We start from the raw sequence: 26,948 nt of genomic DNA, 5'->3' as shown, positions 1-26,948 counted from the left end.
GGCATTTTGTGGACCCAGCACAATCGAGGTGAGTTGCATAATATCTGACTTTGCCTGCTACTAAAACATTGGGAAGCACCCCCAGAAAAGCTGGTTCACAAAGAAATTATAACCGGCTCTTAAAGGGCCCACATGCAAACTCACCCATTTCAGAAAGCATCCTAAAATCACCAGAAAGAAAGGTGCATAGTGCTTTGGTGAAAAGAGACTCACCTGATAGGCCCTGAGTGCATCTCGGTGAGAGGTGAGACCTCTCCAGGGGCTGGGACATTGGCAGCGGCCCTTGTTGTGGCCGTGCTGACACAGACATTGGAGTTCTCCCTGGGGCCTGCTAGCCCAGGTCTGCCCCACCCACTAGAGCACCGATTTAATCCAGCTCAGCGAGGGCAGGCAGCCCACCCTAGAGACTGTCCCCACCCAACAACAAGCCCTCAGGCAACTTGTGGGCCTGCATAGATTGGTGACTGGATTCTCTGCAGCCTGGCAACTGAGCCAACTTCAGTGGGGCATGGTGTGCACAAGGAGCGGGTGGAGAGTGTGGGGCAGTGGTGGAGTGTGTGGGGCTCCCGCCGTGGAGAGACTGGGTCCACTTTGGGAGGTCAGGACACACACACGGGGCAGGACTGTGTTGACTGTGTGTGTGGACCTGTGGGCGGCAGGGCTTGTCAGCTGCAGAAGACTTGTGCTTCTTAAAGACCTACATAGGGGGTTTGCCCCACCTTCCAAAGTCTGAAACAATTGGGTGCTCCTGTGCCTGAGGCCAGCCCCACCCAGCTGCAATCCTCAGAGAGCTGACAAGAGACCTAAAGGCTGGAGGCTTATAGCAATTGTAAGCCCCTGAGCCTAACAACCTGCCATGCTGGGGGCCTACTCACTTAAAAGAAATACTGCAACACAAATGTGGTATTAGAACTTGCAGCCAACTGTGCTGGGGCTCTCCACTCCTGATAAAGAGACTGAAGGGCCCACAACAACTACAAACAGCTGAGCATTACAACAGCTGACCAGGAGCATAACTCGGCCTACCTGGGCGCATACAGGGAGAGCAAACAGGCCACAACAGAAGGACACACGTAGCCCACATAGGGGTCACCCCTGGAACATTGAGAACTGAGGGAAGCACACTGTAGGACTCCTAAGGCATCACTTATATAAGGTCACCTATACAAGAGCAGGAGACGTAGCTGACCTACCTAATACGTAGACACAAGCACAGGGAAAGAGGCAAAATGAGGAGCCAAAGGAATACATTCCAAGTAAAGGAACAGGACAAAGCTCCAGAAAAGGAACTAAGTGAAACAGAAACGAGCAACCTACCCGACAGAGAGTTCAAACTAAGAGTGTTAAGGATGCTCACTGATGTGGGGAGAAGAATAGATGAACTCAGTGAGAATGTCAACAAAGAAATGGAAGATATAAAAAAGAACCAGTCAGAAATGAAGAATATGATACTGGAAATGAAAATTCGCTAGAGGGACTCAAAAGCAGAGTAGAGGATACAGAAGAATGGATCTGCGAGCTAGACGAAAGACTAGAAGAAATTACCCAAGCTGAACAGGTAAAAGAGAAAAGAATTAAAAAGAGTGAGGACAGTCTAAGGGACCTCTAACATCAAGCACACTAACATCTGTGTTATAGCTGTCCCGGAAGGAGAAGAGCGAGACAAAGGGGCAGAGAATCTATTTCAAGAAATAATAGAGGAAAACTTCCCTAACCTAAGGAAGGAAACAGACATCCAGGTACAGGAATCACAGAGAGCCCCAAACAAGATAAACCCAAAGAGGCCCACACCAAGACACATCATAATCAAAATGTCTAGAATTAAAGATAAAGAGAGAATCCTAAAAGCTACCAGAGAAAGACAAGTTACATATAAAGGAAACCCCATAAGGCTATCAGCTGACTTCTCAGCAGAAACCTTACAGGCTAGAAGAGAGTGGCAGGATATATTTAAAGTGCTAAAAGGAAAAAAACTTACAGCCAAGAATACTCTACCCAGCAAGGTTATCATTCAAAATGGAAGGAGAGATCAAAAATTTCCCAGACAAGCAAAAATTAAAGGAGTTTGTCACCAAGAAACCAGTGCTACAAGAAATGTTAAAGGGACTGATTTAAGGGGAAAAGAGAAGACCACAAATAGGAAAAATTGTCTATTTCCATGATAAGAACGTAATGGATACAAATGCACAAAAGAGGTTAGATGTAATATCAAAAACATAAAAGGAGGGAGGAGGGGAGTTAAAGAGAAGAGCTTTCAGACCGAGGTCAAACTGAAGAGACCACCAATTCTGTATAGAAGGAGAAAGGAACAGAGAAGGACTACTAAAACACTGAGAAAAAAAGTTAAAAAATGGCAGTAAGTACATACTTATCAATAGCTACTTTAAACGTCAAGGGACTAAATGCCCCAATTAAAAGGCATAGGGTGGCTGATTGGATAAAACACCAAGACCCATATATATGCTGCATACAAGAGACACACTTCAGACCTAAAGACACTCACAAACTGAAAGTGAAGGGACAGAAAAAGATACTCCACGCAAATGACAATGAAAAGAAAGCTGGGGTAGCAGTACTCATATCAGACAAAATAGACTTTAAAACAAAAACTGTAAAAAGAGACAAAGAAGGGCATTACATAATGATCAAGGGAACAATCCAACAAGAGGATATAACACTTGTAAATATCTATGCACCCAATGTAGGTGCACCTAAATATATAAAGCAATATAAAGAAATAGACAGTAACACAATAATAGTAGGGCACTTTAACACTCCACTTACACTAAAGGATAGATCATCCAAACAGAAGATCAATAAGGAAACACTGGCCTTAAATGACACACTAGAACAGATGGACCTAGTAGATATATACAGAGCATTCCGTCCAAAAACCATTCTTTTCAAATGCACATGGAACATTCTCCAGGATTGATCACATATTAGGCCACAAAATGAGTCTCCATAAATTTAAGAAGATTGAAATAATACCAAGCATCTTTTCTGGCCACAACAGTATGAAACTGGAAATCAACTACAGGAAGAAAATCAGAAAAGCCACAAATACGTGGAGATTAAACAAAATGCTACTGAACAACAACTTGGTCAACGAAGAAATCAACGAAGAAATCAAAAATACCTAGAGACAAATGAAAATGAAAATACGACATGCCAGAATTTATGGGATACAGCAAAAGCGGTTCTAAGAGGGAAGTTTATAGCAATACAGGCCTATCTCAACAAACAAGAAAAATCTCAAATAAACAATTTAACAATGCACCTAAAGGGACTGGAAAAAGAAGAACAAACAAAGCCCAAAATCAGTAGAAGAGGGGAAATAAAAACCAGCAGAAATAAATGAAATACAGACTAAAAAAACAATAGAAAAAATTCATAAAACCAAGGGCTGGTTCTTTGAAAAGATCAACAAACTTGACAAACCTTTAGCTAGACTCACCGAGAAAAGAAGAGAGAAGGCACAAATAAGTAAAATCAGAAATGAAAGAGGAGAAATTACAACGGACACCTCAGAAATACAAAAGATTATAAGAGAATACTATGAAAAGCTATATGGCAACGAATTCAACAATCTGGAAGAAATGGATAAATTCTTAGAATCATACAACCTTCCAAAACTAGATCAAAAAGAAGTAGAGAATTTGAATAGACCAATCACCAGTAAGGAGATCGAAACAGTAATCACAAACCTCCCCAAAAATAAAAGTCCAGGACCAGACAGCTTCCCTGGTGAATTCTACCAAACATTCAAAGAAGACTTAATACCTATCCTCAAACTCTTCCAAAAAATTGAGGAAGGGGAGAAGCTCCCTAACTCATTCTACGAAGCCAACATTACCCTGATGCCAAAACCAGACAAGGACAACACAAAAAAAAAAGAAAATTACAGGCCAATATCACTGATGAACATTGATGCAAAAATCCTCAACAAAATACTAGCAAATCGCATACAACAATACGTTAAAAAGATTATACACCATGATCAAGTGGGATTTATTCCAGGGATGCAGGGATGGTTCAACATTCGCAAATCAATCAACGTAATACACCACATTAATAAAATGAAGAATAAATATCACATGATCATCTCAATAGATGCAGAGAAATCATTTGACAAGATACAGCATCCATTTATGATAAAAACTCTGAATAAAATGTGTATAGAACGAAAGTACCTCAACATAATAAAGGCCATATATGACAAACCCACAGCTAATATCATCCTCAATGGTGAAAAGCTGAAAGCTGTCCCTCTAAGAACAGGAACCAGACAAGGATGCCCACTGTCACCACTCCTATTTAACATAGTACTGGAAGTCCTAGCCAGAGCAATCAGGCAAGAAAAAGAAATAAAAGGGATCCAAATTGGAGAGGAAGAAGTGAAACTGTCACTATTTGCAAATGACATGATTTTATATATAGAAAACTCTAAAGAATCCACCAGAAAACTTTTAGAAGTAATAAACAAATACGGTAAAGTTGCAGGATACAAAATCAACATAAAAAAACTGATGCATTTCTATACACTAACAACGAAGTAGCAGAAAGAGAAATTACAAATACAATCCCATTTACAATTGCAACAAAAAGAATAAAATACCTAGGAATAAACTTAACCAAAGAGGTGAAAGATCTGTACACTGAAAACTATAAAACATTGCTGAAAGAAATTGAAGAAGACACAAAGAAATGGAAAGATATTCCGTGCTCTTGGATTGGAAGAATTAACAGAGTTAAGATGTCCGTAATTCCTAAAGCCATCTATAGATTCAATGCAATCCCTATCAAAGTTCCAACAACATTTTTCACAGAAATAGAACAAAGAATCCTAAAATTTATATGGACCAACAAAAGACCCTGAATAGCTAAAGGAATCCTGAGAAAAAAGAACAAAGCTGGAGGTATCACACTCCCTGATTTCAAAATATACTACAAAGCTATAGTAACCAAAACAGCATGGTACTGGCACAAAAAGAGACACACAGATCAATGGAATAGAATCAAAAGCCCAGAAATAAACCCACACATCTATGGACAGCTAATCTTTGACAAAGGAGCCAAGAACATACAATGGAGAAAAGAAAGTCTTTTCAACAAATGGTGTTGGGAAAACTGGATAGCCATATGCAGAAAAATGAAAGTAGACCCTTACCTTACACCATACACAAAAATTAACTCAGAATGGATTAAAGACTTGAATGTAAGACCTGAAACTATGAAACTTCTAGAAGAAAACATAGGCAGTTCGCTCTTCGACATCGGTCTTAGCAACATATTTTCAAGCACCGTGTCTGACCAGGCAAGAGAAACAATAGAAAAAATAAACAAATGGGACTACATCAAACTAAAAAGCTTCTGCACAGCAAAGGAAACCATCAACAAAACGAAAAGACGACCTAACAATTGGGAGAAGATATTTGCAAACCATACATCTGATAAGGGGTTAATCTCCAAAATATATAAAGAACTCATGCATCTCAACAACAATAAAACTAACAACCCAATTAAAAAATGGGCAAAAGACCTGAACAGACATTTCTCCAAAGAAGATATACAGATAGCCAACAGACACATGAAAAGATGTTCAAAATCATTAACTATCAGGGAAATGCAAATCAAAACTACAATGAGATATCACCTCACGCCCGTCAGAGTGGCTATAATTAACAAGACAGGAAACAACATGTGTTGGAGAGGATGTGGAGAGAAGGGAACTCTCATACACTGCTGGTGGGAGTGCAAACTGGTGCAGCCACTATGGAAAACAGTATGGAGATTCCTCAAAAAATCAAGGATAGAACTACCATATGATCCAGCTATTCCACTGCTGGGTATTTATCCAAAGAACTTGAAAACACCAATGTGTAAAGGTACATGCACCCCTGTGTTCATTGCAGTGTTATTCACAATAGCCAAGACTTGGAAGCAACCTAAGTACCCATCAAGGGACGAATGGATAAAGAAGATGTGGTATATATACACAATGGAATACTACTCAGCCATAAGAAACGATGAAATCCAGCCATTTGTGACAACATGGATGGACATTGAGGGTATTATGCAAAGTGAAATAAGTCAGAGGGAGAAGGTCAAATACCATATGATTTCCCTCATTAAGTAGTAGATGATAACACCAACAAACAAACACATAGAGACAGAGATTGGATTGGTGGTTACCAGAGGGGAAGGGGGGAGGGAGGAAGGCGAAAGGGATAATTCGGCACATGTGTGTGGTGATGGGTTGTAATTAGTATTTGGGTGGTGAACATGATGTAATCTATGCAGAAATAGAAGTATAATGATGTACACCTCAAATTTATACGATGTTATAAACCAATGTTACTGCAATAAACACAAAATTAAAAAAAAAAAAGATGTCAGTGGTCACAAGTGTAAATAAATTGAACCTGTCAGATGAAAGACAGCTATTGTCAGATTTTTAGAAAATAATAAAAGCTACTTCTGAACTGTTTGCAAGGGATAGACTTAAAAATAAGGACATATAAAAATTCTAAATTAGAAGACAGAAAAAGTTGGTGTATCTACTTTAATACCAAACAAAATAGACTTTAGGGCAAAAACATTGTTAGGGGTAAAGATAATCATTAATAATAATAGGAACAATTTACCAGGAAAATATATCTTTTCTGCATTTATATGCACCTAATAATATAGCCTCACAGCATATAAAGATGAAATTACAAAGAGAAATTGACAAATCACAATTAAAGTGGTAAATTTTAATACGTTATAGTCTCATAGTGTAAGATCGAGAGTGTAAGGTCATAGATCAAGTAGACCAAAAATTAGAAGGATGTGGAAGATTTGAAGCGCACAATTAACATGCTTGATCTAATGGAAATATCTTCAATTCTGTATCAAACAATTGGAGACTATTCTTTTTTTTTTTTTTTTTGAGGAAGATCAGCCCTGAGCTAATATCTGTTGCCAATCCTCCTCTTTTTTGCTGAGGAAGATTGGCCCTGGGCCAACATCTGTGCCCATTTTCCTCCACCTTATATGGGACACCGCCACAGCATGGCTTGACAAGCGGTGCGTAGGTCCATGCCTGGGATCTGAACCTGAGAACCCCGGGCTGCTGAAACGGAGCGTGTGAACTCGACTGCTACGCCACAGGGCCGGCCCTGAGACTATTCATTTTTTTAAGTATACATAGATTATTGACAAAAGTTGGCCATGTGCTAGGACACAAAGCAAGTCTCAGAAAATACTGAAAGATCAGTATCACATTGTCCATGTTATCTGATCATGATGCATTAAGCTAGATACCTATAGCAATGGGATAACTTAAACAAAACATACATTTGGACATTATGAGACAATTATAAATAACTCATGGGTCAGAGAATAAATTATATGAAAATATATAGCCACATTGGCCTCCTCGCTGACACTGAACCCCCCAAGAAATATCCCACATCAGTGTCTTTGTCCATGCTGTTTTCTCTACATGTTAAAATTTATGTGATGGAACTAAAGAGAGACTTAGGGGGAAGTTTATATCTGTACATGCTATTATTGAAAAATGAAGAGAAAAAAACTGAAAATCGACGAGCCATTAAAAATCTTACTAGCAAAGGATCTAAAAAAATTCCTGCATTACCAAGTTTACTTTATACTCACTTTTCAAGGATCATTTACTATCAGAAAATCTCCTAATATCATTTACCACCAAGCCTCCAGATGTGGTTATGCAGGTAGTCACAGAGCTGAGCTGCCGGGTGTAGATTAAGACAAGGAGCCAAGCTGGAAGCAACAGTCGCCTGTATTTACCTGCTGTGATAGTACAAACAGGAGGCTAGGAAGAGAGGATGCTGGCTCCCAAAGTTCCCTTTTCCCTTTGTGGGAGCACTGAGGAAGGTTAATCAGGGAAGTGGGGAAGGGAAGTGTCTCACTGCCCAGGGAGCCCTGAACAAAAGGCTCTTGCTGCTCTGTGGACCTGGGGCCCGGGGAAGGGAGGGGGCAAGGTAGATGCAAAGGCATCTGAGCAGCGTCTCCGCTGACCCCTTTCCTCCCCGTTCCTAGCCTTCTAGGCTAGAAATGCAGATATTGCAGACATATGTAAGAGTGCGGCAGTGGAGGGGGCAAGGGACTGAGTCCTTGACTGCAACTCCCTCCAGATAGCCATGAGCTGGCTGTGCACCAAGTCTGGTGTGAGGAGGGCAGCTTTCCCGGTGAGGGCTGCCAGGCAAAGCCTTTGTAATTGCCTGTGGTCAAGCCTGAAAGATCACACGTAGGATTTTGGCCTCGAGCCAAACTCCTCACAGGGTGTAACCTACATGTGGACATCTTCCTGAAGGGTTGAATGGGTCTGAAATTCACTTCAGGCTTTACTGCCAAGCTCTGGGCCCTGGCATGGGGCTGCGTCCACCTGGAGGAAGGAGCACCTTTTTCTCACTTACACAAAGGTACCATATAGGCTATTGATGGCCCTGCTCACATTAATAAATATCTTCAGAGTCTTCAACAGATGCAGAAGGGGCATGTGATAAAATTCAATACTCATTTAATGTTTTTTTTAATAATTTTTATTTATTTATTTAATGTTTTAATAAAACAAATAAACTAGGACTAGAAGGAAATTTCCTCAACCTAATAAGGTATATTTAATTTAAAGTATATACAAACCTACAGAAAACATCATATGTAATGGGATAATCTTGGAAGCGTCCTTTTTAAAATGAGAAACCAGACAAGAATGCTCACTACTACCACTTCTGTTCAGCATTACCTAAGAGGTTTTGTCCAGTGCAGTAAGATAAGACAAAGAAAAAAACTGTAGGCATTCCAAGAGAAGAAACAAATCTGTCATTAGTCACAGATTACATTATTTATATAGAAACTGTAAGAAGTAGTCCAATGAAATAATGAGAGTTTAGCAAGGTTTTTGGATATAAGATTCATGTACAAAAGTCAGTGATGATACTATCTACAACAGTAAGAGAAGTATAATGTACGTAGAAAAATACAGAACGTTAGATGTGCAAGACCTTTGTAAATAAATTTATAAAACTATGCCAAAATACATAAAATAAGATCTAAATAGACAACATGGATGAACATGGAGGACATTATGCTAAGTGAAATAAGCCAGACACAGAGGGACAAATATTGCATGATCCCACTTATATGGTGAATGTAAGATAGTCAAACTCATAGAAGCAGACAGTGGAATGGTGGTTGCCAGTAGCTGAGGGGAGGGGCAAGGAGGGAGGTAGTAGTCCAAGGATACAAGGTTTTGGTTATATAAGAGGAATAAGTCATAGAGATCTACTGTACAGCATAGTGCCTATAGACAACTATCTATATAATATATATACAATAATATATATACAATACTTAAACTTTTGCCAAGATGGTAGATCTTATATTGTGTTTTTATCACAAGAATAATAATAAATAAGAGGGCAGGAGGAAACTTTTGGTGGTGATGGTTTCATGAGTATACATTTATCTCCAAACTCATCAAGTTGTCTACATTAACTATGTACAGCTTTTTGTATGTCAAAAAATAAATTAAAAAGACCTAAATAAGTGGACAGATATATATTATGTTTGTAAATAGAAAGACTAATGCTTTAAAGACAGCAAATGTTCCCAAAATAACTTTATCTGTAAATTCAATTATAATTAAAATTTAAAATTTCAGTGTTTTTTTATAGTAACTTATAGATGGTTTCCAAAATTCACAGAGGAGAGAAAAGGTCCAAGAGAAGCCAAGAAAATTTATAAGTCAAACAGATAAAGGGGGTTATACTCTGAAATATCAAGAATTATTATAAAGGTATGTTAATTAGAGTGATAATGGGGTAGAAAAAGAGAAATAGACCAAAGAAACATACGAGGAAGCCTAGAAACCCATTCATGTGTGTATATACATGATGTAAGACAGAGTGGCATATTAGTTCCCTGCCGCTGCTGTAACAATTTACCACAGATTTGGTGACTTAACAGAAATTTATTCTTTCACAGTTCTGGAGGCCAGAGGTCTGAAATCAAGGGATGCACAGAGCCACCTTCCCTCTGGAGGCTCTGAAGGAGAATCTATTCCTTGCCTTTCCTAGCTTCTGGGGGCTGCCTGCACCCTTAGAATTCCTTGGACTGTTGCTACGTCACTCCAGTCTCCACCTCCATCTTCACAGTGCCGTCTCCACTGTGTATGCGTCCTGCTCTTCTGCCCGTTGTCAAACCTCCCTCTGCCTCTCTCTTATAAGGATACATGTGACTGCATTTAGGGCCCACCTGGATAATCCAGGGGAAGCTCCTCCTCTCAAGATCCTAGATCCTTAATTGAATTACATCTTTCACCATATACTGTAATATCCACAGGTCCGGGAGATCAGGAAGTGAATACGTCTCTGGGGCCACCATTCAATTCACTACAGATGGCATTACAAAACAGAGGGGTAAATGATGGTCTAGTCAATAAAAGTGCTGGCACAGTCGGTTTTCCTAAAGAGAAAAAAATTAAAATTACACCACATAAAAATACTTCTAAAGTTTTACAAAAATATCATTTCAGGGTAGGTAGGGAAGGATTTCCTAAACATGATACAAAAAGTGCAAACCATAAAGAGAACACTTGACAAATTTGTCTACAGTATAATTTAAAATATCTGTGCAACACCCATTATTTAAAAAAAGGTGGGGGGGCAAAAACACAAGCTTAAAACCACAAGGAGATAGTTGCAACTCACATAAGTGACAACCTCCTACAAATCTAAAAGAAATGGACAACCCCCAAGGAGGGAAAAACCAGTAAACCATGTGAACAGTCCATCCACAAGAGGGAAACTGGCATTTCTCAGAGTGGGAAGCAGGAAGAGTGGCTAGGAGGGGGTATTAGTCTGCTTGGGCTGCTATAACAAATCAGAACAGACTGAGTGGCTTAAACAACAGAAGTTAGTTTTCTGACAGTTCTGGAGGCTGGAAGTCCAACATCAAGGTGTCAAAGTTTCTTCTGAGGCCTCTCTCCTTGGCTTGTACATGGCCGTTTTCTCCCTGTGTCTTCACATGGTCTTCGCTTTGGGTGTCTGATTCCTAATCTGGTTTTATAAGGACACCAGTCAGACTGGTATAGGGCCCATCCTACTGACCTCATTTTACCTTAATTACCTTTTCAAAAGGCCCTATCTCCAAATATAGTCCTATTCTGAGGTCCTGAGGGTTAGGACTTCAACATATGAATTGCGAGGGACATAATTCAGCCCATAACAGAGGGTTTGACTACATAGAGAGATAGGAGGGAAGTGTCAGAAGAGGCCAGTTTCTATATGTACATTGGAGACAGAATTTACAGGTTCCCAAAGGCTTAGGGTAAGATAGGAAGGAAAGGGAGGAATAAAGTATGACTGATGCATCCTGGCCTTAAACATGTGGGTGGATGCTCTGTCATTTACTGAGATGGTGAAAACCAGGAGAGGAGTAAACTTGAGGCTTGACCCAGGATGGAGCCCTGAGGCATTCCAGCTTTTAGAGGCTGAGTAGGAGAAATGGAGCCCAAAAGAAAACTGAATGAGTGGCTACTGAGGAAAGAGGAAACCGGTAACTTGTAGTATCTTGGAGACTGAAAGAGAAGAGCCAGCATTAAGTTCTGCTGATTCTACCATTTCATATCTCTCAAACTCGTCCTGATTTCCACTCTAAACCTGACCTGCACCCTGATCCCACTCCAGTGAGAACCAGGAAGTGGGAGCCCTCTGTTCCAGGTGCAGGCCCAAAGGGGTACATTGTCTACAGATAATGTAAAAGCAACAATAAAACCCAGTCTGCTTTTTATTATCACAAGTACTGACAATTCTAAACAATGTGAATGATAAAGTACTTCTCTTTGAAAAAATAATTTATTGGTCTAAGTTCTAAACAATTGCTGTGGTTATGTAAGTTCAGATGGCACATTTTTATTACTTATCCTTTAATAAACCTTGTACTTGGAAGTTAATTCAGGGAACTCACAGTGATACAGTGAGCCGCCACACACATTCATTTTGAAAGTAAGTTCTTTTTTTTTTTTTTTTTTGTGAGGAAGATCAGCCCTGAGCTATAGTTGCACATCCTTCTAGTTGCTGTATGTGGGACACGACCTCAGCATGGCCGGAGAAGCAGTGCGTCGGTGCGTGCCCGGGATCCGAACCCGGGCCGCCAGTAGCGGAGCGTGCGCACTTAACCACTAAGCCACAGGGCCGGCCCTGAACGTAAGTTCTTAATGGTTCAGAAACATTAAAACTTGTTTTAGGTGCAGTTCATGTATTCAACCTCATAATAACACATATTCCTGTGTTTAAGCGGTAGATTCACAATCAGCCAGGAAAGCATACTAATTGTAAAGACAGGAGAAATGGAGCATGAGTTACAGTAATTGTGTCATTCTACATGACCACTTGGAGTTTTACTTGTGTTTAAAATTTAAAACAGTGAAAGAGTACAAACTGTATGGTATAATATTTTTCTTTGGTATGCACAAATTTTAGTTCATACACGAAATATTTTACTGAATTTGAATATCCTTAAGTTGAAATTTAATTATTTATTATTTTTTTTGCTGGAAAGATTCTCCCTCAGCTACCACCTGTTGCCAATCTTTCTCTCTTTTTTTTCCTCCCCAAAGCCCCAGTACACAGTTGCATATTCTAGTTGTAAGTCCTTCTAGTTCTTCTATGTGAGTTGCCACCACAACATGGCTATTGACAGAGAAGTGGTGTAATTCCGCGACCAGGAAACGAATCTGGGCTGCTGAAGCGGGGTGCAGTGAACTTTAAACACTAGGCCATCAGGGCTGGCTCTGAAATTGTTAACTGTTGTTAAACTAAAGAACAAATCAAGACGATGATTATTATTGATTACTATGTAAATCCACTCCCTTGGTGTCAACTACACTAGTTATGACACCAAAATACTCAACATTCCATCTTTGAATATAAACATATAAGGGCAACACTTACTACCTCCTGGACTGGTTTCTGTCCTTTCAGTTTGAGAACTTGGTGAGGAAAAAGATTCAAAATTTCTTCTAGCCATTGGGGAGGGACTTTGGATGCCAGGCTGAGGGAAATATCTGATGAAACATGGCAGTTTTCATATTAAATTCACTCATGGCTCTGTTTGTGTTTTCACAGAAATGGCTCATTTGTGGTATTTTATTTTACTGGGTTTCCTTGAATATTTTCTCTTTTTTCAAAACCATAAAAAGTAGCAATTTCCTAATACTTCTCCCCGGAGCCTATAAATGGGTTTAGGAAGTCAAAGGGAGTGAATTGCAGAGTTGGGCTCCGAGCCTCCCACCCCAGCTTGAATCAGAACAGGTCACATTTACACATAGAGTCCAGATGTTATGGGCTGAGTTATGTCCTCTCAAAGTTCATATGTTGAAGCCCTAACCTTCAGGACCTCAGAATGTGACTGTATTTGGAGATAGGGCCTTTAAAGTGGTGATTAAGTTAAAATGAGGCCATTAGGGTGGGCCCCAATCCAATATGGCTGGTGTCCTTATAAGAAGAGGGAATCTGGACACACAGACACCAGGGGTGCACATGCATAGAGGACAACTATGTGAAGAGGCAGCAAGAAGGTGGCCGTCTGCAAGCCCAGGAGAGAGGCCTCAGAGGAATCCACCCCTGCTGGCGTCTTGGTCTTGACTCCCAGCCTCCAGGACTGTGAGACAATAAATTTCTGTTGCATAAGCCACCCCGTCTGTTACATAAGCCACCCCGTCTGTTATGGCAGCCCTAGCAAACCAGTACATCAGGGCGGCATTTGTCTGAACTGAGGGTTCCACAGCTAAAAACTCTTGGGAAATTACTGGAATAGAGGACAGAGCACAGCTTTGAGACCATTCCCCTGGGTTTGAACCCCAGCATTGCTGTTTAGTAGCAGATCAGTTGTGGGCCATTTACTGAATGCTGGGAACCCAAATCTACGTTTATAAAATGGGGGTGATAACCACTACTTCAGGAGATTGCAAGGGGATGACATGGGGCAATGCATGAAAAGTGCCAGGCCCACAGGAGGAGCCCAACAATGAGAGTGCTGAGCAGAAGCATTCCCCAGGAACTGGACTGTGCAAACCCTGTCTTAGCTCATGTAGATTAAATCCTGCCCAAGTGGACTACCCTGGGGAGGGCTGGAAGTCAGCAGATTTTGCAATAAAGGGAGCATCATTTTTAAAATGTTTGCTGAGTCATTAAAAGATTTTGTCACATTTGCCTGTAGTGCCACTTTGAATGATTTGGGAAAATTAAAAAATAGGTGTATTATCTCTGCTTATAAAAATAGCATACATTTTACACATATATTATAGAAATATACATATTCTATAGATATATTATAGAAAATTTGTGTCTAAAGAAGAAAACAATTCATAATAAAACTACTCATAGACAACCACTGCCCACATTTCAGTCTGTTTTCTTCCAATAATTTTTTCTGTTGTCTTTTTTTATTTATTTTATTTTTTTTTTAGAAATCTCAACTTTTTTTTTTAATTTTTTTAAAAAATTTATTTATTTTTTCCCCCAAAGCCCCAATAGATAGTTGTATGTCATAGCTGCACATCCTTCTCGTTGCTGTATGTGGGATGCGGCCTCAGCATGGCCGGAGAAGCAGTGCGTCGCTGCGCGCCGGATCCGACCCCAGGCCGCCAGTAGCGGAGCGCCACGCACTTAACCGCAAAGCCACGGGCCGGTCCTCTGTTGTCTTTTTTTAAATAGAGGAGATCAATTTTGTGCCATATTTTTCATTGAACCTTTAAACAGGGGCATTTCCTATGCCATTACAAAGTCTTAACATTCATTTTTCCTCCTGCCCTGTTGATGCCACTGTGGCAACAGGCTCTGAGGTGAGGTAGGAACTGGGAAAATAGGTCTGGGTTGGGGAGGGTGTGCAGACATCTGAGAAGACTTGTCACTGTAAGGAGTCCCTGGCAGGAGCTTGGAGGCTGAGATGACAGGCCTGAGCCCTGCAGCCCCCTGGGGAGACCTCCCCACCCCATCTGGGTTCCTGTTGCTCTGGCCCTTTAAGAAGGGAGTTAGAACTCAGGCTCCTGAGGCAGTGGTCTCCTGGGAACTGAGGAACAACAAACTGCCTCAGAGATTTGGGCGATGAGGTGGGGACACTCCTCAGCAGGCTAATCAGGTAGAGCAGGGACTGGGGTGGGTGTCTCATTCCTTTGCTCCTCTGTCCCCTTCACCTCTCCCAGCCCTCTCACTTCTCCACACTTGCCTTTCCTGGTCGTGCCTCTTCTCTACAGCCTTCCTCATCCCTGCCTTTCTCCGCCCTTCTGTTATGGCTCCCACTTCCTCTGCTCCGGAAGGTCTTCATTTCTGGAAATAGTTCTTGCTTATAAGAGTTTCTTAGTTGATTTTCTTGGCTTTTCAGGTGAAAAAAAAATTAAATATTCTGCAAACAATGATGATTTGATCATCAAATTTCCAAACTTTCCAATTTTTATTTCTTTCTTTTGCCAAATTGCTTTTGCTAGTATCTCTGGAAAAATGGTAAATAATAGAGGCATTAGTAGATATCCTTGTCTTGTCCTGAAATTAAGGTGATATCTCTAGTGTTTTCCCATTAAGCTTGACCTGGTGTTTTAACTATTTCATTTAGATCCTTAAATGAATTTACGTAGAGTTGTTCAAGGTATGAATTTGGTAAAGAATATAGAATGATATTTTGCTTTTTGAATGACTTTTAATGTTTGTAATACAATTGAATCTCTCCCATTTATGGTTTTGCTACAAAAGCTTTTTTTTTAGTGTTACTTCTGTCACCTCTTTTCTGTCTTTTGTAAGCTTTTTTCCCCAGTGTAATATTTTACTATATGATTAGTGTTTATTTTCCCTCCCCAAAGCCCCAGTACATAGTTGTATATTTTAGTTGTAAGTCCTTCTAGTTCTTCTATGTGAGCCACCACAGCCACAGCATGGCTACTGACAGATGAGTGGTGTGGGTCTGTGCCCAGGAACTGAACCCAGGCTGCCGAAGCAGAGCACGCCAACCTTTAACTGCTAGGCCATCAGGGCTGGCCCTGGTCAGTGTTTCTTTATTAACCAATGTCCCCAGGCTCTGTCAGTTACTTGGAAAAAATAGTACTTATTGACTTTGCCACAGTTATATGGCATTCCTCCTTCCTCCACACTTTAGAATGCATTCTGGAATTCCTGTCCTGATCTGTTGTCATAAAAAATGCTTTTGTTTTTACATTCTGTAGCCCTCCTTTCAAGAATTATAATATTTGTATACCATTTTGTTGCTATGATTATTTCAGTTAAATAATTGTTTAAGCAAATTAAATGTTTATCGCAAAGCTTTTTCTCTCATGACATCCTAATTCATGTGTCATTTATTTTGGTTCATCTCTTGGTTGTCTGGATTACGTCTTCTTGCAGCTTCCCAGGAAGGATAATGAACGTCAAGCATAAATTAGAAACATTTAGTGAGTTGCGTAACTAACGCGTAAGTGACCCAAGGAGACAGTCTTTTGTTCTTGTCAATGAAGGAAGTCAAAAAGAGTGGGGAGGAAAGAATTTCTATAAGAAAATGGGAAAATGGGAACAGGAAGAAGAGATGCCAGTTTAGGAAGAGTGAATTTGTTTTTCTACTTAAGGTGATTAGCTGGATGCTGTCGAAGACACCAGTCTGGGCATCCCGTTCTGGAAAAGATTGACTAGGTCATTAGAGAAAGCAATTTCAGTTATTTGTGGATTTTCCAAAAAGTCTTGAGATTTAAGCTGTGCAGGACATGTGACAGGTGTCTGTAAATGGTGTCTGCCAGTGTCCTTCTGGTAGCTCCACCTTAGGCAGGCCAGGATGGCTCCATTTCCCTCAGCAGAATTTCTGTGAGAGATAGACTTCCAGATCATTGCAGGTCTGAAAACATCTTCCTGTCGCCATCACAGTTTATAGAAAAATTTTCTGGTCTTAACACTTTCTGTTTAAAATTCCACAGATATTGTTCCATTTACTTCTGGCATATGAGTTGATAGGGAAATCTACAAGCCACTTGATTTTTTTCCTTTGTATTCTGCCTAAATCATTACAGTTTTTTTCAATGCCCGGAGAAAATAATTTTACCATGATCTGTATCAGCCATCTATCTATCTGTCCATCCATGTATCTATCTATCTACCATCTGTCTGTCTGTCTATCTATTTATCTATCTATTTCTGGAACTTGGTACACCACTTTAATCTTTAGATTCATGTTTTCCTTTGTTTCAACAAAATATTGTTGCATTTTAATTTTTTTTTCTGTTCCAGTAGTTTTGTTTTCTTCCTCAGGTATACTAATCCATATTTGGATCTCCAATGCAGGCATCTGTATTTATATTTTCTTTAACTGCTTTAACCTCTTTGGCTTTTTCTTTGAGTTTCATGCAGAGTTTTTCATTTCTTTTTTTTTTTTCGTGAGGAAGATCAGCCCTGAGCTAACATCCATGCCAATCTTCCTCTTTCTTTCTTTCTTTTCTTTTTTTTTTTGCTGAGGAAGACTGGCCCTGAGCTAACATCCGTGCCCATCTTCCTCCAATTTATGTGGGACACCACCACAGCATGGCTTGACAAGCGGTGCGTCATCGCACGCCCAGGATCCAAACCCGGGCCACCAGCAGCGGAGCGCACGCACTTAACCCCTATGCCATGGGGCCGGCCCCGAGTTTTTAATTTCTGAGAGTGGCTTTTTATTCACAAAAGATGTCTTATAGTTATTTAGATTTTAAGTTGTATTAGTTTATGAAAATAAGTCATTTATATATCTAGTTTTCATTGTCTTAAATTTCAATTTATAAATATTGTAATTTTATTTATGTATCTAATATATTTTATAAAAAATGAGAACAAGTTTGATAAACTCAAAATGACAGAACAAATTTATTTCTCTTAAACATTTGTTCCTGGTTTTACTTATATTTATTGTTATTAAACATTTAATCAGCATTTATAAATTTTATATATTTGATTTTCCTTTTTCATTATTTGCAGATTTTTATTGAGAAAGTTGTAGAGTCACATACAATTATAAGAAATAATACAGAGAGACTCCATGGACCCTTTACCCAGTTGCACCCAATGGTGACATCTTGCAAGCTATGGTACAATATCACCACCAGCATATTGACATTAATACAATCTACACATTTTATCCAGATTTTTCTCAGTTTTACTTGTACTCGTGTGTGTGTATGTATACTTATATATATATAACTTTATTACATGTGTAGGTTCCTGTATCCAACACCACAGTCAAGATATAGAACACAAGGATTATTCCTATAGTTCTTTCAGTTACACCCATCTCTCTCCCACCTCCTCTTCTTTCCTCACCTCCTGTTCTTAACCACTTCAACCACTAATATGTTTTCTATTTCTAAAATTTTGTCTCTTCAAAAAGTTTATGCAAATGGAATAGACTAAGTGACTTTTTAGGGTTGAATTTTTTCACTAACTTGTCATATGTATGTGTGCAAAGTTGTTTATTGTATTTTTTTACTACACTTTTTTTTTTTTTGGTGAGGAAGATTGGCCCTGGGCTAAAATCCATGCCCATCTTCCTCTACTTTATATGTGGGATGCCTGCCACAGCATGGCTTGATAAGCGGTGCATAGGTTCGCACCCGGGATCCGAACCTGTGAACCCTGGGCTACAGAAGTGGAGCACGTGAACTTAACCACTATGCCACTGGGCTGGCCCATCTTTATTACACTTTTGATGTCTATAGGGACTGTGGTGATATCCTCGGTTTCATTCCTGATATTGGTAATTTGTGTCTTCTCTCTTTTTTTCTTTTTTTTTTTTTTTTTTTTTTTTTTTTTTGTGAGGAGATCAGCCCTGAGCTAACATCTGCCAATCCTCCTCTTTTTTTTTTTGCTGAGGAAGACGGCCCTGGGCTAACATCGGTGCCCATCTTCCTCCACTTTATATGGGACGCCGCCACAGCATGGCCCACCAAGCAGTGCGTCGGTGCGCGCCCGGGATCCGAACCAGCGAACCCCGGGCCGCCGCAGCGGAGCGCGCGCACTTAACCGCTTGCGCCACCGGGCCGGCCCCCTTCTCTCTTTTTTTTTTTTTTCCATATCATTTTTTATCAGAGCTTTATCAATTTTATTGATCTTTTCAAAGAACCAGCACTTTGTGTTATTGATTTTCTCTATTGTCTTTCTGTTTTTAATTTCATTGATTTCTACTCCTGTCTTATATTTCCTTCATTTCTGCTTTCTTTGGGTTTATTTTGCTCTTCTTTTTCTTTTGGTTTGAGACTTTTCCTTTTTTTCCTAATGCATGCATTAGGAAATGCTATACTATAGTACTATAAATTTCCATCTCAGCACTGCTTACCTCTGTCCCACAAACTTTGATATGTTCTATTCATTTTCATTCCATTCAATGTATTTTTTAAATTTCCCTTAGGATTTCCTCTTTGACCCATGGATTATTTAGAAGTGTGTTGTTTAGTTTTTGAATGTTTGGGGACTTTTCTGCTATCTTTCTGTTACTTATTTCCAATTTGATTCCATTGTGGTCAGAGAACACACTCTGTATGATTTCAACTCTTTTAAATTTGTTAAGGTTTGTTTTACGGCGTAGGATATGGTCTATCATGGAATACGTTCCATGGGTACTTAAAAAGAAGGTGTATTCTGCTACTGTTGGGTAGAGCATTCTATACATATTAATTAGATCCTGTTGATTAACGGTGTTGTTGAGTTCTTCTATATCCTTGCTGATTTTCTGTCTAGTTGTTCTATCAATTGTTGAGAGAGAGATAGAAAATTCTCTAACTATAATTGTGGATTTATTTATTTCTCCTTTCAGTTCTATGAGTTTTTGCTTTACATATTTTGCAGTTCTTTTGTTTTGTGCTACACATAATATAAAACATACTTAGGATTGCTATGTCTTCCTGGTGAATTGACCCTTTTATCATTATATAATGTCCCTCTCTGTCTCAGGTAATTTTCTTTGCTCTGAAGTTTATCTTATTTGAAGTTAATATAGCTACACCCACTTTCCTTTGATTAATGTTTGCATGATAGACCTTTTTCCATCCTTTCGATATGTCTATATATTTGAAGCAAGCTTCTTGTAGACAGTATATAGTTGAATCACATTTTTTAGTTGACATCTCTGTCTTTTAATTGGTGTATTTAGAACATTTACATTTAGTCTAATTATTGATATGTTAGGGTCTAAGTATGCTATTTTATTTTTTGTTTTCTCTTCTCTCTGTTTTTCATTTCTCTGTTTTCTTTTATCTGCCTTCCTGTGGGTTACTTAAATACTTTTTGGAATTCTATTTTGACTTATCTATAGTATTTTTTTAATGTCTCTCTTATATAACTCTTTTAGTGGTTGCTCTAGGTGTTACATAACTTACCACAGTCTTCTAGTGTTGTCATTTTACCAATTTGAGTGAAGTATGGAAACCTTACCTCCCTTTACATCATTTTACCCTCCTCCATTTATAATATAATTGTCTTAAATATTTTCTCTACATATATTTAGAACCACATCAGACAGTGTTATAGTTTTTGCTTCAACCATCAGACATAATTTAGAAGATCTGAGAAGATTCTATTGTGTTACTTATATCTTTGCTTATTGTGTTCTTTCTTTCTTCCTGATGTTCCAAGATTATTTCTCTTATTGTTTCCTTTCTGTGTAGAAAACTTCTTTTAGCCATTCTTTTAGGCTAGGTCTCCTGGCAACAAATTCTTCCTTCATCTGAGAATATCTTGATTGCTTCTTCATTCCTGAAGTATATTTTCACTGAATATGGGATTCTGGGTTCATAGTTGTTTTCTTTCAGCACTTGCAAAAAAAGTTGTGCTGCTTCTTTTCTGTCCTTCTGGTTTCTGATGAGAAGTCCACCATCATTCAAATAATTTTTCCCCTATAGGTAAGATAAGATATTTTTCTGGCTGCTTTCAAAATTTTCTTTGTCTTTAGTTTTCAGAAGTTTAATAATGATGTGTCTTGGCATGGATTTCTGTGGTTTTGTTCTGTTTTTTGCTGTTTGAATGTGTTGGTTTATGTTTCTTTCCAGATTTGGGAAGTGTTCAGTCATTATTTCTTCAAGCACTTTTTCAGCCTTACCCTCTTTCTCCTCTCTTTCTGGGACTCCAATGACACAATTGTTAAATCTTTTTGTTATAGTCCTGCAGATCCCTTAGTCTCTGTTCATTTTTGTTTTCAGTCTATTTTCTCTCTTATTGTCCAGATTGGGAAATTTCTATTGTTCTATCTTCCAGTTCAAGAATTCTGTCCTTTTCCCCTTCCATTCTGCTACTGAGTTTATTTCAGTTACTGTATTTTTCAATTCTAAAATTTCCTTTTGGTTCTTCTTTATATCTTCTATGCCATTGCTGAGACTATTTTTTCATTTATTTAAAGTGTGTTCATAATTGCTTGTTGAAGCATTTCTATCATGGCTGCTCTAAAATCTTTGTCAGATAATGTAACATTTCTGGCATCTCGGTGTTTGCATCTATTGACTATCTTTTTTGACTGAGTCTGAGATCTTCCTAGTCTTGGTATCATAAGATATTTTTGATTGAATCCTGGACATTTTGGGTGTTATGTTATGAGAGTCTGGATCTTATTTATATTTCTCTTTAGCTGTCTCTCTCTGACACCACTCCAGCAGGGGAACGGGGGGAATTGCCTTGTCGCTGCCGGGTGAGGGTTACTGCTGGGTGGGGGCTGAAGTCCAGGTTCTCACTCAGCCTCCACTGACAGCGGAGGTGGAGGCTCTTCATTACTTCTGGGTGGGTGGAAGCCAGGTTCTCCAGGGGCCTCCACTGACAGCGGAGGTGGAGGCTCTTCATTACTTCTGGGTGGGTGGAAGCCAGGTTCTCCAGGGGCCTCCACTGACAGCGGAGGTGGAGGCTCTTCATTACTTCTGGGGGGGTGGAAGCCAGGTTCTCCAGGGGCCTCCACTGACAGCGGAGGTGGAGGCTCTTCATTACTTCTGGGTGGGTGGAAGCCAGGTTCTCCAGGGGCCTCCACTGACAGCGGAGGTGGAGGCTCTTCATTACTTCTGGGTGGGTGGAAGCCAGGTTCTCACTCAGCCTCCACTGACAGCGGAGGTGGAGGCTCTTCATTACTTCTGGGTGGGGGTGGAAGCCAGGTTCTCCAGGGGCCTCCACTGACAGCGGAGGTGGAGGCTCTTCATTACTTCTGGGTGGGGGTGGAAGCCAGGTTCTCCAGGGGCCTCCACTGACAGCGGAGGTGGAGGCTCTTCATTACTTCTGGGGGGGTGGAAGCCAGGTTCTCCAGGGGCCTCCACTGACAGCGGAGGGGGAGGCTCTTCATTACTTCTGGGTGGGTGGAAGCCAGGTTCTCCAGGGGCCTCCACTGACAGCGGAGGTGGAGGCTCTTCATTACTTCTGGGTGGGGGTGGAAGCCAGGCTCTCCAGGGGCCTCCACTGACAGCGGAGGTGGAGGCTCTTCATTACTTCTGGGTGGGTGGAAGCCAGGTTCTCCAGGGGCCTCCACTGACAGCGGAGGTGGAGGCTCTTCATTACTTCTGGGTGGGTGGAAGCCAGGTTCTCCAGGGGCCTCCACTGACAGCGGAGGTGGAGGCTCTTCATTACTTCTGGGGGGGTGGAAGCCAGGTTCTCCAGGGGCCTCCACTGACAGCGGAGGTGGAGGCTCTTCATTACTTCTGCGGGGGTGGAAGCCAGGTTCTCACTCAGCCTCCACTGACAGCGGAGGTGGAGGCTCTTCATTACTTCTGGGGGGGTGGAAGCCAGGTTCTCCAGGGGCCTCCACTGACAGCGGAGGTGGAGGCTCTTCATTACTTCTGGGTGGGTGGAAGCCAGGTTCTCCAGGGGCCTCCACTGACAGCGGAGGTGGAGGCTCTTCATTACTTCTGGGGGGGTGGAAGCCAGGTTCTCCAGGGGCCTCCACTGACAGCGGAGGTGGAGGCTCTTCATTACTTCTGGGGGGGTGGAAGCCAGGTTCTCCAGGGGCCTCCACTGACAGCGGAGGTGGAGGCTCTTCATTACTTCTGGGGGGGTGGAAGCCAGGTTCTCACTCAGCCTCCACTGACAGCGGAGGTGGAGGCTCTTCATTACTTCTGGGTGGGTGGAAGCCAGGTTCTCCAGGGGCCTCCACTGACAGCGGAGGTGGAGGCTCTTCATTACTTCTGGGGGGGTGGAAGCCAGGTTCTCCAGGGGCCTCCACTGACAGCGGAGGTGGAGGCTCTTCATTACTTCTGGGGGGGTGGAAGCCAGGTTCTCCAGGGGCCTCCACTGACAGCGGAGGTGGAGGCTCTTCATTACTTCTGGGGGGGTGGAAGCCAGGTTCTCCAGGGGCCTCCACTGACAGCGGAGGTGGAGGCTCTTCATTACTTCAGGGGGGGTGGAAGCCAGGTTCTCCAGGGGCCTCCACTGACAGCGGAGGTGGAGGCTCTTCATTACTTCCGGGGGGGTGGAAGCCAGGTTCTCCAGGGGCCTCCACTGACAGCGGAGGTGGAGGCTCTTCATTACTTCTGGGTGGGGGTGGAAGCCAGGTTCTCCAGGGGCCTCCACTGACAGCGGAGGTGGAGGCTCTTCATTACTTCTGGGGGGGTGGAAGCCAGGTTCTCCAGGGGCCTCCACTGACAGCGGAGGTGGAGGCTCTTCATTACTTCTGGGGGGGTGGAAGCCAGGTTCTCCAGGGGCCTCCACTGACAGCGGAGGTGGAGGCTCTTCATTACTTCTGGGGGGGTGGAAGCCAGGTTCTCACTCAGCCTCCACTGACAGCGGAGGTGGAGGCTCTTCATTACTTCTCGGGGGGTGGAAGCCAGGTTCTCCAGGGGCCTCCACTGACAGCGGAGGTGGAGGCTCTTCATTACTTCTGGGTGGGTGGAAGCCAGGTTCTCCAGGGGCCTCCACTGACAGCGGAGGTGGAGGCTCTTCATTACTTCTGGGGGGGTGGAAGCCAGGTTCTCCAGGGGCCTCCACTGACAGCGGAGGTGGAGGCTCTTCATTACTTCTGGGGGGGTGGAAGCCAGGTTCTCACTCAGCCTCCACTGACAGCGGAGGTGGAGGCTCTTCATTACTTCTCGGGGGGTGGAAGCCAGGTTCTCCAGGGGCCTCCACTGACAGCGGAGGTGGAGGCTCTTCATTACTTCTGGGGGGGTGGAAGCCAGGTTCTCCAGGGGCCTCCACTGACAGCGGAGGTGGAGGCTCTTCATTACTTCCGGGGGGGTGGAAGCCAGGTTCTCCAGGGGCCTCCACTGACAGCGGAGGTGGAGGCTCTTCATTACTTCTGGGTGGGGGTGGAAGCCAGGTTCTCCAGGGGCCTCCACTGACAGCGGAGGTGGAGGCTCTTCATTACTTCTGGGGGGGTGGAAGCCAGGTTCTCCAGGGGCCTCCACTGACAGCGGAGGTGGAGGCTCTTCATTACTTCTGGGGGGGTGGAAGCCAGGTTCTCCAGGGGCCTCCACTGACAGCGGAGGTGGAGGCTCTTCATTACTTCTGGGGGGGTGGAAGCCAGGTTCTCACTCAGCCTCCACTGACAGCGGAGGTGGAGGCTCTTCATTACTTCTCGGGGGGTGGAAGCCAGGTTCTCCAGGGGCCTCCACTGACAGCGGAGGTGGAGGCTCTTCATTACTTCTGGGTGGGTGGAAGCCAGGTTCTCCAGGGGCCTCCACTGACAGCGGAGGTGGAGGCTCTTCATTACTTCTGGGGGGGTGGAAGCCAGGTTCTCCAGGGGCCTCCACTGACAGCGGAGGTGGAGGCTCTTCATTACTTCTGGGGGGGTGGAAGCCAGGTTCTCACTCAGCCTCCACTGACAGCGGAGGTGGAGGCTCTTCATTACTTCTCGGGGGGTGGAAGCCAGGTTCTCCAGGGGCCTCCACTGACAGCGGAGGTGGAGGCTCTTCATTACTTCTGGGGGGGTGGAAGCCAGGTTCTCCAGGGGCCTCCACTGACAGCGGAGGTGGAGGCTCTTCATTACTTCTGGGGGGGTGGAAGCCAGGTTCTCACTCAGCCTCCACTGACAGCGGAGGTGGAGGCTCTTCATTACTTCTGGGGGGGTGGAAGCCAGGTTCTCCAGGGGCCTCCACTGACAGCGGAGGTGGAGGCTCTTCATTACTTCTGGGGGGGTGGAAGCCAGGTTCTCCAGGGGCCTCCACTGACAGCGGAGGTGGAGGCTCTTCATTACTTCTGGGGGGGTGGAAGCCAGGTTCTCACTCAGCCTCCACTGACAGCGGAGGTGGAGGCTCTTCATTACTTCTCGGAGGGTGGAAGCCAGGTTCTCCAGGGGCCTCCACTGACAGCGGAGGTGGAGGCTCTTCATTACTTCTGGGGGGGTGGAAGCCAGGTTCTCCAGGGGCCTCCACTGACAGCGGAGGTGGAGGCTCTTCATTACTTCTGGGGGGGTGGAAGCCAGGTTCTCCAGGGGCCTCCACTGACAGCGGAGGTGGAGGCTCTTCATTACTTCTGGGGGGGTGGAAGCCAGGTTCTCCAGGGGCCTCCACTGACAGCGGAGGTGGAGGCTCTTCATTACTTCTGGGTGGGGGTGGAAGCCAGGTTCTCCAGGGGCCTCCACTGACAGCGGAGGTGGAGGCTCTTCATTACTTCTGGGTGGGTGGAAGCCAGGTTCTCCAGGGGCCTCCACTGACAGCGGAGGTGGAGGCTCTTCATTACTTCTGGGGGGGTGGAAGCCAGGTTCTCCAGGGGCCTCCACTGACAGCGGAGGTGGAGGCTCTTCATTACCTCTGGGGGGGTGGAAGCCAGGTTCTCCAGGGGCCTCCACTGACAGCGGAGGTGGAGGCTCTTCATTACTTCTGGGTGGGTGGAAGCCAGGTTCTCCAGGGGCCTCCACTGACAGCGGAGGTGGAGGCTCTTCGTTACTTCTGGGGGGGTGGAAGCCAGGTTCTCCAGGGGCCTCCACTGACAGCGGAGGTGGAGGCTCTTCATTACTTCTGGGTGGGTGGAAGCCAGGTTCTCCAGGGGCCTCCACTGACAGCGGAGGTGGAGGCTCTTCATTACTTCTGGGGGGGTGGAAGCCAGGTTCTCCAGGGGCCTCCACTGACAGCGGAGGTGGAGGCTCTTCATTACTTCTGGGTGGGGGTGGAAGCCAGGTTCTCCAGGGGCCTCCACTGACAGCGGAGGTGGAGGCTCTTCATTACTTCTGGGTGGGGGTGGAAGCCAGGTTCTCCAGGGGCCTCCACTGACAGCGGAGGTGGAGGCTCTTCATTACTTCTGGGGGGGTGGAAGCCAGGTTCTCCAGGGGCCTCCACTGACACTGCAGGCAGGGGCTGCGGCTCATGACTGCTTGGAGGGCATGAAAGCCCCAGCTTTCCACACGGCCTTCTCTGACACGGTCTTGATGGGAAAATTGTGGCACTTCATTACAATCTGGTGAGGCTGACAATCTAGGCTCCTACTCGGCCTTTCTTGGTGTGAGTGGGGATGGTGTTTAGCTGGGGATAACAGTAGTTATTATCTCAATGTATTCTGTCTTGCTAGCCTGTCCTTTTAGCCAGAGAGAAAAAAGGCTCTTGCTGGGGTGGGGTTTTTTTGTTTTTGGTCTGTGTTCATTGGTGTTTCTGGGTTGCTGGCTTCTTTAAGTTCCAACTCTGGGAATTTGAGGCATACAGAAAACCCAGGAAACTTTTCACTTAGTTATTCTTTGGAACCTTAGGTCCCTAGCCGGTCTGCCTTCTTCTCTCCACCTTTCAGAGTCTCTTTATGTTTGCTTTATATATAATGTCCAGGGTTTTTAGTTGCATTTAGTAGAAGGAATAGGGAAGAATACATTTATTCCATCTGCCCAGAAGTCCTGATTTTCTTCTTATACACATCAAATGGATGACCCAGTAGACTATGAAGCAAAACCTTCCTGTGTGCTGTATTTAAACACTGCTTGTTGATCTTAAACTATTGTGAACCCAGTCCTCTTTAATATTATAATACTGTTTACAAACT

This window comes from Diceros bicornis, chromosome 11 (genome assembly GCF_020826845.1).
Source record: "Diceros bicornis minor isolate mBicDic1 chromosome 11, mDicBic1.mat.cur, whole genome shotgun sequence".
Classification (NCBI taxonomy): Eukaryota; Metazoa; Chordata; class Mammalia; order Perissodactyla; family Rhinocerotidae; genus Diceros; species Diceros bicornis.
Note: the sequence above shows the minus strand (reverse complement) of the source record.